The sequence below is a fragment of the Meriones unguiculatus genome, chromosome 10 (assembly GCF_030254825.1).
Source record: "Meriones unguiculatus strain TT.TT164.6M chromosome 10, Bangor_MerUng_6.1, whole genome shotgun sequence".
In the NCBI taxonomy this organism is placed as follows: Eukaryota; Metazoa; Chordata; class Mammalia; order Rodentia; family Muridae; genus Meriones; species Meriones unguiculatus.
In genome coordinates, this window is record NC_083358.1 from 56,984,139 (window position 1) to 56,998,061 (window position 13,923).

Consider the following 13,923-nt stretch of genomic DNA (forward strand, 5'->3'; position numbering starts at 1 on the left):
GCAGTTAAATGCTGCAATTACAGAAAGAATGGCCAGGTCTGGATTACATAATTGAAGATACCCTTCAGCCCAGTGAGGACCACAGTCATCCAGCGAAGGAAAACTATACCTGAGAGACTTGGAACTGCATTAAAGAAATAACTTCATAATAGAAAGTTATGGAAGATATACAGGATCTATGGAGACGACGGCAGGTATGCGGGAAAGAAGAAACAAAGGCACATATTTTCTGCCTGTTCATTTTTCAGGTCAGAACTGACAGGAATCCTTAATTTCCTCATCTGAAATTGGCTTCTGATCTACAACATACCTATTGTTAGAATTAGTTAACATGAATATTAAACATTCCTGCTCCAACAGAATTGTAAAAAAAAAAATGCTATTCCATCAAAAGGGAATGATCCTTTGTATGAAAATGATCCTTTGTCCTTTTATGTGCTTGCTTAATTGATAGTACATGTCAACAGCTATGAATATTTGCTGTATCTGCAGTCAGGTTTACTAATTACATTAATCTTAGTGGTAGGGAGTATTGTAATGATTGTTCGATTGAAGAGCCTCAATCATCTGCAAAAATGAATTTAAGGCCACCTTAGTAGCTGTAACCAGATCAGCTAACCTTAAAAGCCTCTTTATTTCAATGAAGTCCTGAGAGCTGGTAGTCTACTTTATCAATTAGTCGTTAGATCAGGACTTATCGCTAATACTGTAATTTTAGAACACTGAAATACTATCTCTATTACCTGGACTTTGTTTTATATTATTTTTCTTATCTTACATTCCTGACCAGTAAACCCTTTACTATGGAGTAAAGATATGGTCATTATGACTGCTTAAAAAGTCAAGCCTTGTAACATCAATCAGAACTTGTAAAAAAATAAAATAAAAAATAAACAAATTAAAATACAGACATTCAAATCACCAAGGTAGATATTTCTTTAAAATACACTAAAATATTGAGCTAGATCGTTGTTACAAGCAGTTAAGAGCACGCATTGTCTTTTGCAGAGCACTTTGTTTGATTTCCAGAACCTACATGGTGACACCCAACCCCTACAACAACCCTGGGGTACCAGATCCCCTTTCCTGGACCCCTGCTGGCACCAAGCCCTCACATGCTGCATACACATACAGCAGGCCAAACACTGATATACCATAAACAAATAAATCTATTATATATGTATACATACTCAATTAGAAATTGAAAAATAAACACTTTGAATGATCAAGAAAATTTAATTCCTTGACTATTAAATAAAAATGTCAAGTACATTACTAGATACTTAAAATAAAACCAAGAGGAGGGAGCAGGAAAAATTCTTGCCTAGGAGATTACATTGTAAAAAAAAAAGTTTAACAATAAGCAGCATGCATATAATATATTTTATATTGAAATGTGATAGATTCTGTAGGGAAAATTAATGGCTTGGGAATGGAGGGGTCAGTCAGGAAAAGACAAGCAAGGAGAGAAAGATGGAAACTGTGAAGGAAACAATATGAACAAAATTCACTGTTATACAACATTGAAGAAAATCCCTGAGCAGATGAGAAACTCGACCCTCAGATATTTGTACTGTGTACAAAGACCTTTAGGAACTTGCAGTGCTCACTAAGAACCAGGAGGGTAGAAAGAGAAAAGAGAAGGACAGGAGAGCAGTTGCAGCTGGACAGGTGAGATAAGTTGGCAGCAAGATTAGGCATACCTTTGCCTATTACTGGTTGTGCTTCGCTCTTGAGAATGGAATGCCAGGACAGAGACGGAAGTGGGAAGACATTAAACTATTGCAATAATCAAAGGGACATTCTAGGAAGAAGAGGCAATAGAAAATGGACTGAGGAATTGGATCATAGAAATATGTTGATATAGCTGTAGATGGAGAAATGTGTGTGATGGATGGTATATCCACTGATTTAGCTATGAAAGGGTACAGGGTGAAGGTAGTCTAAATGAGAAATAAAAGACTGAATGGAATGGGCTTTGGTGGGCACACATCAGTCAGGCATGAACATAACAATTTCCAATCAGTGGGCTAGCACCGTGTACATTCTGCTCAGTGCCAGTCACAGGCACAGTGGAGATTTCTCTGTCCTGACAGAGACTGTGTGTGAGCTGTTTGTATGTCAGTTGCAGAACATGACCAATGATAGCATCCCAAAGAGGAAGCAACCAACTGGAGAGTTTTCAAATTGCATCCTTTACTATGATCCGAAACATATTTACAAAGTTAACAGAGAATTAACAGAGAAACTGGGCACGGTGACACATGCCTTTAACCCCAGCACTCTGGAGGAGGAAGCAGACAGATCTCTGTGAATTCCAGGCCAACCTACACAGAGTAACCCTGTCTTAGAGCGAGAGAGACACAGAGACACAGAGAGACCAAGACAGAGAGAGGAAGAACTGCAGCAGCTAATGTGTTGCAGATTCCAAACTCCAAGGACTGTGCAGCATTAATTCTTTAAATATCACTGCACACTAAACTCACCACTGCTCAAGATGTTTAAACAGATGACGTGATGCTACTGAGTGATGTTAAGAATTTGATGAAATAGAGCTAGCAACATGGCTCCATGAGTAAAGCCCCTTGTACAAGCTGGTGCCTTGTGTTTGATACCCATAACTTATCTATCTAATGATGGAAGGAAAGACTTGACTTCACATGTTGTCCTCTGACTTCCACACATGCTGACACACATCATGTACATGCACATACACACAATAATAAATGTTCAAACAAGAAATTAATTAAATATTTTTCTTTGTGTTGATCAAACTTAACAATCATTCCCATGTTCTTAATTTTTAATTTTTATCCATTTGTTATTAATTAATTTACATGTTTATTTGTTTACTTTGTGGCAAAGTCTTATTTTATAGCCCTGGATGACTTAGAAGTCCCTGTGTAGACCAGGCTGGCCTCAAACTCAGAGATCTACCCATCTCTGCCTCCTGAGTGCTAGGATTAGCACTTGTGTCATGCATCATCACACACAGCCCATGTTCTTAACTTTAATGAAATCAGAATTTGATACCAACTGCTATTTCCTATCATAAAATATTGTGTTTAGAGTTTGTAAGATAGTCAATATTATATATTTCATAACATAACAGAATGAGAAACACAAAAATTAGCAGCTGATAATATTTGGATGCTTGTATTAAGATAATATGTGTGATGACGTATATATTTGGAAGAAGGGTAAACATTCATGTTGATGTAAACATCTATCAGGTTTTTTAATGATAGAAAAGGAATGATTAATGTGTTTATCCTATTCATTGATGAAAAGTATGTTGGTTATGACAAACACGTACACTACATACATACATAAATGTTCCAAATTAGAAAAATTAGAAACATATTTTAGAGGAAGTAGGACTCTAAGATAAAAAGAAATTGGTATTTCAACTAAATCAATACCCACTGTGGTCATTTGAGTAGGTGTGGCCCCCATAGACTTCCGTGTGTGAATGCTTGGCCCGTGGGAGTGGCACTATGAGGAGGTGTGGCTTTGTTGTAGAAAGTGTGTCACTGTAGGGGTGGGCTTTGAGGACTCCTATGCCCAAGCTCCATTCAGTGTGCAATCCAGTCTCCTCCTTGCTGCCTGTGTATCAAAATGTAGAACTCTCTGCTCCTTCAGCCTCAAGTGTACCTGTAAGATGCCATGCTTCCCACCATGATGATAATGGACCTCTGAAAGCGTAAGCCAGCAGCAATTAAACATTTTTTATAAGAGTTGCAGTGGCCAGGCTATTTCTTCACAGCAATAAAACTCTAAGACATGTACTATAGGGATATAGTACATTTTCATTTTCCAAAACGTTTACTGTATGTATCATAAATCGAAGAAAATGAAATTCATTGTTTTATCAGTAATTTGTGGCATATGTGTGCATATATGTGTATATTTCTGAAAGTTTTTTGCATGTGTGTATGTATGTGTGTGTTTGTGTACATGTACTCATGTGTGTTTTTATGCTCACCTATATTGCTGATGAGAAAGAGGCCTCCAACCATGAATACTCATACACAAGTCACACTGTAGGGATATACATATGTGATCTCATCACTGGGATGGTACTGAGTGAAGGGAGGATGGGGTAGGAAAATGCTCAAGGCAGCGATGTTACGAGGAGCTTAGCTCATGACTATCATGCTTCTCTGTGTCCTCTCTCTTCTTTATTGGCCAGCCTAGACATCACAACATCTCAGGGACTCAGTGAGCGCTGTTGTCACTGCCTTGGAATGAGAAGAAATTCTCGGAAGCACAACATTGCACCTCTGCTCCTGTATAACAGAGTGAGAAGACACAATGGTCACACTCCCTGCATGCTGGGCTCTATCATCTGTTAGCCTAACTGCTACCTTGGCACTCTAATGTGTCCTATTGTCTTTCCCAGCCAATTTACGCTTTTTTCACATGAGCAGCTACTTTTAATTATACTGAATATATGCATCTATGAATAATCACCAGATAACAACTGAATTTTACAATTACTGAATTCATTTACATTTCTACTTTTTTTTTCCATAAAAACCAAGAAACTCTTTTTAGATGTTTTTAACACCTACTATGATTTTACACTTTGAAAAAAATCCATTATTTTTCCCCTCCGGTCTGAAAAATAAACTGTTCATAAATCAGCATTTCTGGTAGCAATTAGTAAATCTTCGTTAGTTGACCTGGTCGGGCTGTTTCTTCGGGGATTATTATGTGCCAAACGCCCTACTACTTGGTATTTTAAATAAATCAAAGCGTGGATCTTTCTCTGGAAGAATTTACAGTCTAATTAAAAAGTGAATGTTCTACCCTTTGGAAACAAAACTGCTGTGTCAACATTTCTCCTCTCTCTCTCTCTCTCTCTCTCTCTCTCTCTTTCTCTCTCTCTCTGTTTCTTCTTCTTCTTCTCTCTCTCTTTCTCTCTCTCTCTCTCTCTCTCTCTCTCTCTCTCTCTCTCTCTCTTTCTCTCCTCTCATTTGTTTGACCATGAAACACAAAGTGTCTTTCTGTAGACCATGCCTTCTAATGAATAAGCACTGTGGATGCTTTTCAACCTCTATTTACCTAGTAAGGTGTCTTGGTCTTCTTCTTTGTCATAACAAATCTAACGGCATATTAAGAATGGTAGCACTGTTGACAGAGAAATGACGATGGATCTCTCATTATTTTTTTCCATTATTTTTTTCTTAAGGTTTATAATTTTGAATTTTCTTGGGTTTTGTTAGTAGTAGTAAACTACTTTAAGCTACTAACCTCTTGATTAAGAGTAATCATTTTGGCCTCATGGAGGGCTTGTGTAATCATGGAGAACTATATTAAAAGCATGGGTGGAGGTCCTTTCCATGCATTGCCCTTGGAAGAGGAGCAGAGGCTTTCTCTGGCATGAACTAATTGGCAGGCTCTCTGTTCACCTCCCCCTGGGGAAAGCAGCCTTGCTAGGCCACAGAGGAAGACAATGCAACCAGTCCTTATTAGACCTGATAGGCTAGGGTCAAATAGAAGAGGAGGACCTCCCCTGTCAGTGGACTAGGCAATAGGTATAGGGGGAGGAGAGTGGGATTGGAAGGGTACTAAGGAGGGGGCTACAGCCGGGATAAAAATTGAATGAATTGTAATCAATGATAATAATAAAAAATTTAAGGTATGTGTGTAGAAGTTGTGTTTCCATTTCTGTACTGACACACGTAAGGTTGATATTTACAATGTAATCTTTATTTTGGCTTACAGCGCTAGTCCATAGCTTCCTAGCTATACCTGTGATAGCCTTCTCTGTGAAGGCCCAAGGTGAAAAAAGACTTCACGGGGCAAGAGACTGAACAATGCTAGGCTGTCTTCCAATCTTTTTTCTGAAGCCAGCAGCAGCCACATGTTCACCTGATGACCCATTTGGGTCTACAGCAAGATCTATAAGAAGGGTGTGATGGTGCACGCCTATAATCCCAGCACTCAGGAAGGCAGAAACAGGTTCATCTCTGTGAGTTTGTGGCCACTCTGGTCTATAAAATGAGTCCAGGACTGTAAAGGCTACAGAGAGAAATCCTGTCTCAAAAGAAAAAAAAAAATCTATAGGATGATCAAATTACAGACTTTCCATATCTTACAGCAGAGATTATGCTTCAACAAATAAATTCTTGGGGAGCATGATCAAGTCTCATCTGTCTATTGCAGAGGGACCCATGAGGCAGTCACCAGCCAACCCCTGCTCCCCCATTTCCTACAGATTGTCACTCCTACACAGTTCTGACCTATTATTCCTGGTCAGTTTTGTCTTTCTTAAATCTCAGGAGTTCAGTGTACCAATGAGCTACTTTCTCAACTGCAATGTAACCAAAAATGGATGATACTGGAATAACACTCATTAAATACTGTATCCACTAAGCTAAGATGCAATCTGGAGGATATGTCGTCACTTACAGTTTCAGAAAGTTGCATTTCATTTTGTAAATGTGTCTGCTCTTTAAGTATATTTAGAAATTCCATCAGAGGTCCATCTTAATTAAGCTTCCTTTAACTCAGTTCAAGTTTTCCCCTGTGCTGAAATGCAAAGATCAGAGGACAGACTATTTTATGGCTAATATTCTCATAAATTGGCAAACTTGTGACACAAAAATCTGGAATGTAATTTACTAGAAAATAGACCTTTGATCTGTGTGCTACGTTAGGCAGAGTTCCAGTCTAAAATTTATGTAGGCTTCTATAAATGATTTGAGAATAATAAAACACAGTTTCACATTTTAATGAGAGTCATAGAAAAACAAGTAGAACAAAAGATTTCTATAACCATTAGCAGCCCTGTGTATGAGTGTATCCAAAATCAATACTGTCTTTTTGTTATTCATGCAGAATATGTATTCTGAAAATAATAAAATGATACTGTTTTGTTCCTCAGTAGTTCAAGTCTCTGACTTGGTTTCCATTGGCAATGGCGACATCACAGCTTCAATTAGACACAGAGTAATTAGAAAATGAATCTCAGTTTTAGATTACTGTACTTTAATTTATCCCAATAAGGTGCTCTACAGTGTGCTTCTTCCATAGTCCAACTATAGTGCATCATGCAGGACAATGAGGTGGGTGAAGACATTTGTGTTCCTCTGGGATTTCACACTGATGTTTTGGGTTCTGAGAGTAGGAAATAGAGCACAGTTCAAATGTTTCCTGTCTCAGCTCTTGCTTGGCTAAGAGAGCCAGACTGTGAATTCAAGACAACCAAGCTGCATAGGCAGTCTGAGGCTGACCTGGATCGTGTCTCAAAACTAAAACAGTAACAATCCACTCTGTCAGTACTTACTGCAAAATTTTACATGCTTCTTCTAATATTAAATATCTTTTTGTATTTCTGTTTTGACTGTATCAGATTATATCAGTGTAAATTTTGTTCACACCAGCAGTGATTTAGCAAGGAAGAAATCTTTCCTGATTCCATGAGATAGCAATTTATCTCCTGAGAGAAATAAATGCATGCACTAAAGTGGAGACACTGGCTCAGCTTGAGTGCACAAGAAAAAGGTGCTCCAAATGGAGACGAAGCAAGGACTACACGTGTGACAAGTTTGAGGCTTTCAGCAGAAGGGGATCACTTCCCCAGAGATGCCTCCCTACTATGGGGCGGGAGGGGCTGATAGCATGAGCAGACAGTTTGCACTTGCTAAAGAAACACTGCTGTCATTCTTGAATTCAGATTCTGAAATAAGTATTAAAATTTAACTCCAAGGTCCTGGGTATCTGATTGTTCTTAATGAGGAAAGGTTGAATTTGATTTCTACTTAGAAAATAGCCAAGGAATAGTCAGTGCAGTCTTTTGGAGGTGAGGAAAGTGACAGAAAGTGGTAACTGCAGAGATGTATTTCAAAGATCCACATGATAAATAACGGAGACTTTCAGTGGAATTGAAAATGTGGAACGAGTCTATTCACAGGGATCCAAATGTGGAGGAAAAATGCTGAATAAAAATTTAGTGATAAGAGAAGGCATTTGAGATGAAAGTAGTCAATCAACAAATTACTGCTCATGAGTAGTGAGCCTATGAGATAGAAGAAGGAACTAGGAATGGAATAAAGATTGGTCAAGTTGGTTTTCAGTGTTCACTGGATATCAAGTGGAGGTGAAGAGAAGACCTTTAAAAGTGCAGAAGCTGATGTTGTGGGAGAGAGGAGGCAGGCACAACTGAGCAGGGGTCCCCTGCCAGTCATTCAGTAGGGTTATAAACTGGAGCAGACAGCTCTCAACCAAAGAAACACAAAAAGCTAACAAGTATATACATTTTTAATGTTCAACATCTTTAGCAATCACAGAGACAAAAATTAAAATTACTTTGAGAGTCCTTTTACACCAATCAGAACGGGTAAGGTCAAGAAAGCAAAAGAAAATAAGTGTTTGGGACACTGTGAGAAAAGAGAGATTCTTACACACTGTTGGAGTATAAATAGTATGACTCTTACACCACTCCTGCACACATACCTGGGGGAGGAGCTCTATTTCCTTATATGAAGTAAAGAAAGCCAGTTCTTAGGAAGATAAACTTTGCATTGCACCTTCTCTCTCATATGTGGATCCTGACTTTTCATATTTTATGTATGCAAATAAGGGGTTATGAGAATGGGTCTAGAATATGAAACTAGGCAGGAAACCATGAGAGGGGAACAGGAGGTGTTGAAGGAAGAAGGATAGGAGGCCACATGTGGTATGAAAGTGGCAGGCACTGGTGGTAGAAGGGCAGAAGGAAGGAGCCAGGATGAAATGGAAGAAAAGAGAAAGAATGAAACAACAGAAATTAACTCCTTAAAAACTGCCATAATAAGTTCTAATACTGGGGACAGAGACATGAACCAGTGGTTAAGAGCACTTGCTGCTCTTTCAGAAGACCTGAGTTTGGTTCCCAGTAACCAAAAGTGATGATTTACAACCACCTGTAACTATAGATCACAGAAATTCAGTCCCCTCTTCTGGCCTCCGTGGGCGTGGACACATGCATATACATACATAAAAGATAAGTCTAGACCTAATTCTTTGCAAGCTAATAAATCTAAAACAAATAAATGGATAAATAAATGAAAACTACCATCACTTGTTGCCAAGGATAAGCAAATTTTCCTAGTTTAACAAACTTTTCATAGAGCTGTCCAAGGCTTTTTAGTGTGTTTGAATGTAACTTAAGGTAGAAAATTTTCAATTTCTGTTAATTCAAGGAGCACTGTGGTATATTTGTCAAGTAGCCCCTAAAACAGAAGCTGCCGCTGTTTTGAAATGACTTCATTCTTCGCAAGGTGCTTTGGATTTCCTGCTCATCTCAGCTCCACAAAAAGAGCTCAACCCGGAGCAGGTGTTTAGACACTTTGTCAGTTATAAGATATGAGTGATAAAGCAATCGCCTCTGCCTTCCAAATCTCACAAATGGATATTATTATGAAAGAAGACAATACTAAACCAGCATTCAAATGCAGGAGATGATTATTATGTTCTTTACCTACCTGTATTTCTCATTCTTACATGAAGTATCTTGAAAGCCATATGAAGGGCCTCAGACTGGCTGTGGGCATGGTCTTGTAGGTTAGGAAACGGAAGCAGAGCCTAGAATTAAGGCATCATGTTTGCTTACACACAAAGCCATGAGACTTTGGGCAAAGGGATCATCATGATCTACTTCAGCTTATGCATCAATCAGACCAAGAATATGTCAGAACCTCTTTCATTAGGTACTTACAACTCTTGAGTGTAGGCTTAGATTTTTCAAACACCTGCTTTATTTAATGTTATTAAGTGCAGCTACCTTCCTCCCAAACCTTAGGCTGGAGATTAGTAGGGAAAGGGACTGTAGACCTCTTTTTGCTCCTTCCTGCTGATTAGGGTCATTGGGATATACCAATCTCACTTTTCAAGACACCAGCATTCCAGTCAAACAGCAAAGCAGCAAGAAACATCAACAGCAGTGGCACCTCTCAGTGAATGCAGCAAGACTCCGCCCAAATGTCATAAGTCTGCCAAAGCAGCATGAAAAGTTCTCAGAAGTGTTTCTCTCAGTGAATACCACCAAGAGATCCAAAACGTTGCAAAGCCTAGTGATGCAAAAAGCGTTGTCTCACTAACTAGGGGTTTCTGTTCATCCATTGTTAGAGCTGTACATACAAAGATGTTTTCCAGCTCACAAAAATCACGCCCCTCTCATTAGGTAGTTTCCAACTGACAAACATGATGCACCTTTTCACAGGGGATAGTTTTCCACAGGAGAAAAACATTCTCACATACCACACTTGGAAACAAAAAACATATTCAAATGGCACAAGTGAGTTTCCAAAGAAACCAGAAACTTCCACTTCAAATGAGCACTCACAATTGACAGCAATTGCTCTCTTCTTAGTCAGGGTTCCCATTGCTGTGATGAAACACCATGACCAAGGGTAGGGAATGTTTATTTGATTTATAATCCATCATTGAAGGAAGTCAGGGCAGGAACTCAAACAGGACAGGAACCTGCAGCTGATGCAAAGGCCACTGGGAAGTTTTGCTTACCGGCTTGCACTTCCCAGCATGCTTAGCCTGCTTTCTTATAACACCCATGACCACCAGCCCCTGTATGGCCCCATTAAGAAAATGGAGGAGCAGCCTTGCTAGGCCGCAGAAGAGGACATTGCAGCCAGTCCTGAAGAGATCTCATAAGCTAGGATCAGGTGGAAGGGGAGGAGGTCCTCCCCTATTAGTGGACTTGGAAAGGGGCAGGGAGGAGATGAGGGAGGGATGGTGGGATTGGCAGGGAATGAGGAAGGGGCTATGGCTGGGATACAAAGTAAATAATCTGTGATTAATATAAAAAATAAAAATTATTATAAGAAAAAAGAAAATATCCCTCAAGATTACCTACAACCTCTTGGATGACTTTAGTTTACATCTACATTAAACTACGAACACACTATCTGTATAATCAATTTGATTTTTAAGTCTTGATCTTGAGCTTATGGAAGTGTAATGTATTATTTCTTTGAAAATTTTAAGCTAACTTATACCAGATTTTTTAAAATTTCTCTTGCTGCTGGCAATCTCTTATCAATTCGGGGTAATCGTGACTCCTGGTTGTTACCTGGGTTCAGTTTGAGTTCTGATTGAATAAGGTTCCTATGGTTTTACTTTCCCTTTTCTTCACTTCTGCAGCTTGAAGACAATATTGGCACCATGTCAAGGGCTTCTGCTGTACATGTGCACATCAAATTCCAGCCTTAACCTTTAGTGATCTCTAGTCAAAAAGTCCACATGGTGTGTCTCTCTTGCACTCTCCCTTTACCTTTGATTAGCTAAGTTTGTGCTGTGGTAACAAGTAACACCCACCCAGTTTATAATGGCAGAGAATTGTTTCTGTACTCTGGCTGCACATTCACAGAAAGTCAGGAGTCCTTTGGTTCAATGTCAGTCTTTATTTCAGATGTGCTGGAAGGCTGGCATCTATCCAAGACCTAGGCAATGCCATACTGAAAGGGAAAAATGACAGCAAAGCCACGTAATGAATCTCAAGGTTCACACACCAATTCACATCTCACTGACAGGAAGACGTCACCTGGCCATTTTCAGTTTAAACAGGGTGGAGTAGTAATTCTTCCCCTCTTCTGGGTCTTTTCGGCAGACTTCCATTATGCAGCCCTTGTTGCCTATGTGAACAAAATTGTCTCAATCACACAAAAATCATCCTGCCTCTGTTAAGATTAAAAGCATGTGCCACCGTGCCAGGCACAGCAAGTATTTCCTGAAAATGTTACCTGTCCTCCTTTGACACAAGCACATCCTGCTCAGCTGGAGATGTGTGCTTTTCTGTGTACCACACATAAAGGGAAGAAGCAGAATCCTAGGGATGCTCAGTTCCATTTGCTGAGGTGCCACAGGATATAGAAGTCCATCTGGGAAAATGGCTCTAAATCATGACTTTTTGATGCCAAGTCTTCTCATGTTTTAAGTCCAACAGGTAATGGCTTGTTCTGAATGTTCTTCTACCTTCACAAACTTTCCTCTAACATCTGTAAGGCCCATGGCAAAAATCCAAATTCAGGCTCACATATTTGAAGTCTGAATGCCGCATTTATATGACATAAGAAAAAGACTAGTACAGATTGTTGTTCATACTTTCCATCTTGACAAATGAATCTACGTTAAGACTTGGATATTTCGTTCCTCCTAAAAACATGACAGAACAGAGATAGCCTATGCTGCCCACAGCTTGGGCCCCATTGATACATCTTCTTCTCTCATCTGTAGCTCCCTGCCACAGTCAGAGAAGACACATTCTCTCACATCAGTACATTATCCTCACAGATTGAAAGTAGACCACAATCACCATAGTAGGGGAAAGAGCCCCCTGTCCTGAGAAACCAACTCAGTGAGATCAAGGCTAGCAGGAGACTTAGGTTGCTAAACAGGCTAAGTAGTTTAGACCTAAGACTCTTTCATTCTGGGAGAAATGAGGCCCAGAAAAACATGACATGGGAGATTCTTCAACCATGGACTAAATAGAAAGACACCAGTACAGAGAAAGGGATGTTCCATCAGTGCTGAAGTGTATTTCCCCTGAGAACTCTAAACCCTTGTCCAAATCTTGTTGCAGGCTCTTCTCTCACTTTGATTTTGAACAAAACTGACCCACCATAGTATTTTAAGCAAACGTCCCCATTTATGTTACAAAATATGTTCTTTGGAGGAACATACCCGCAAAGTTTCTCACAAAGAAATACCAGTTTTATGACTTCTTCTCCACAGTTTCAGTGAAAGGGTTTAACTATGCAACCTGGACTGCTCCTAAAGGTGTGTTCCTCCTGCCTTGGCCTAACAATCTTTAGAATTATAAGCATGCCCCATAATGCTCAAATCCATTTACTATTATTTTTAAAGATGGTTTATTTATGTAAGTAAGCATTTTTAAAACACTTCTATATATCTAGTATGTAAAAAAAAATGTCTATGTCTCTTTGCAAACTCAAAATGAACTCTGGATGTTGTCTTAGAACATGATAATAACTGATTTGGATGACTGCGTCCCTGAGATGAATCACTACTGATTTATCTTTGCTTCTTGGCATGATCCCCGCTATGTGTGAAAGAAAATGTCTTTCATACATGTTTGGCTAACATTTAATGGCTGTGCCTCTAGCCAAGAAGAGTGGTTTGGTATGGGTAAAATTAAATGAGACTCCCACTGTGGCCTCACTGATATCCAAACTTTTTGAGTTCCCTGCTCCTGCCATGTACTATAATGTGTTTAAATGAGTAAGTGGCAAACCTGATTAGGCTAACAATTTCTCCTTAGAAAAACATTGAATTGTTCTACAAATTTGAGTTACAGTGAGTGAGCTATGATGGTGCTTGGGATAAGAACATTTATTTTTCATTTCCTTGTCACTGGATACCAAAGAAGCAGTTTTTTAAAAATTTGCCAATTTGCTTTATTTCATATGTACTTAAATTTTTATTTCAAATGAGGAAATTATGAAACAGAAAACCTCACATGTATCCAAGCTGAAACAAGAAAGACAATTATTTTTCCCTCATGAAATGTTCTATTTCCTTGGTCGGCTGTTTCATTAATTTTCCAACTTCATTTTATGCTGATCTAGATTTTAGTAGTTTTCCCTGAACACAACTTGAAAAAAAAGAAAGATATTTGATTAATTTGAAAATGTGTACATCCACAGTGTGAGAGATGCTTTCCTATGAGCTGGGTAATAGTGGAAGAGATTTCAGTCCTGTTATGCAAGTTTGGTTTTACAGCCGGAAACAGTGAATTAAAACTGGGACAAGAAGTAAGAATTAAATATAGAATTAATTATGACACAGAAAGTTGGAAGATAGAGAATGGCTGGAAGGAAAATAATTTAGAGGAAGGCCCTTCTGAAGCCCAAGGTTTGGCTGGGAGCTTATTAAGGATAAGCTGAAGTAGTGAGGGAA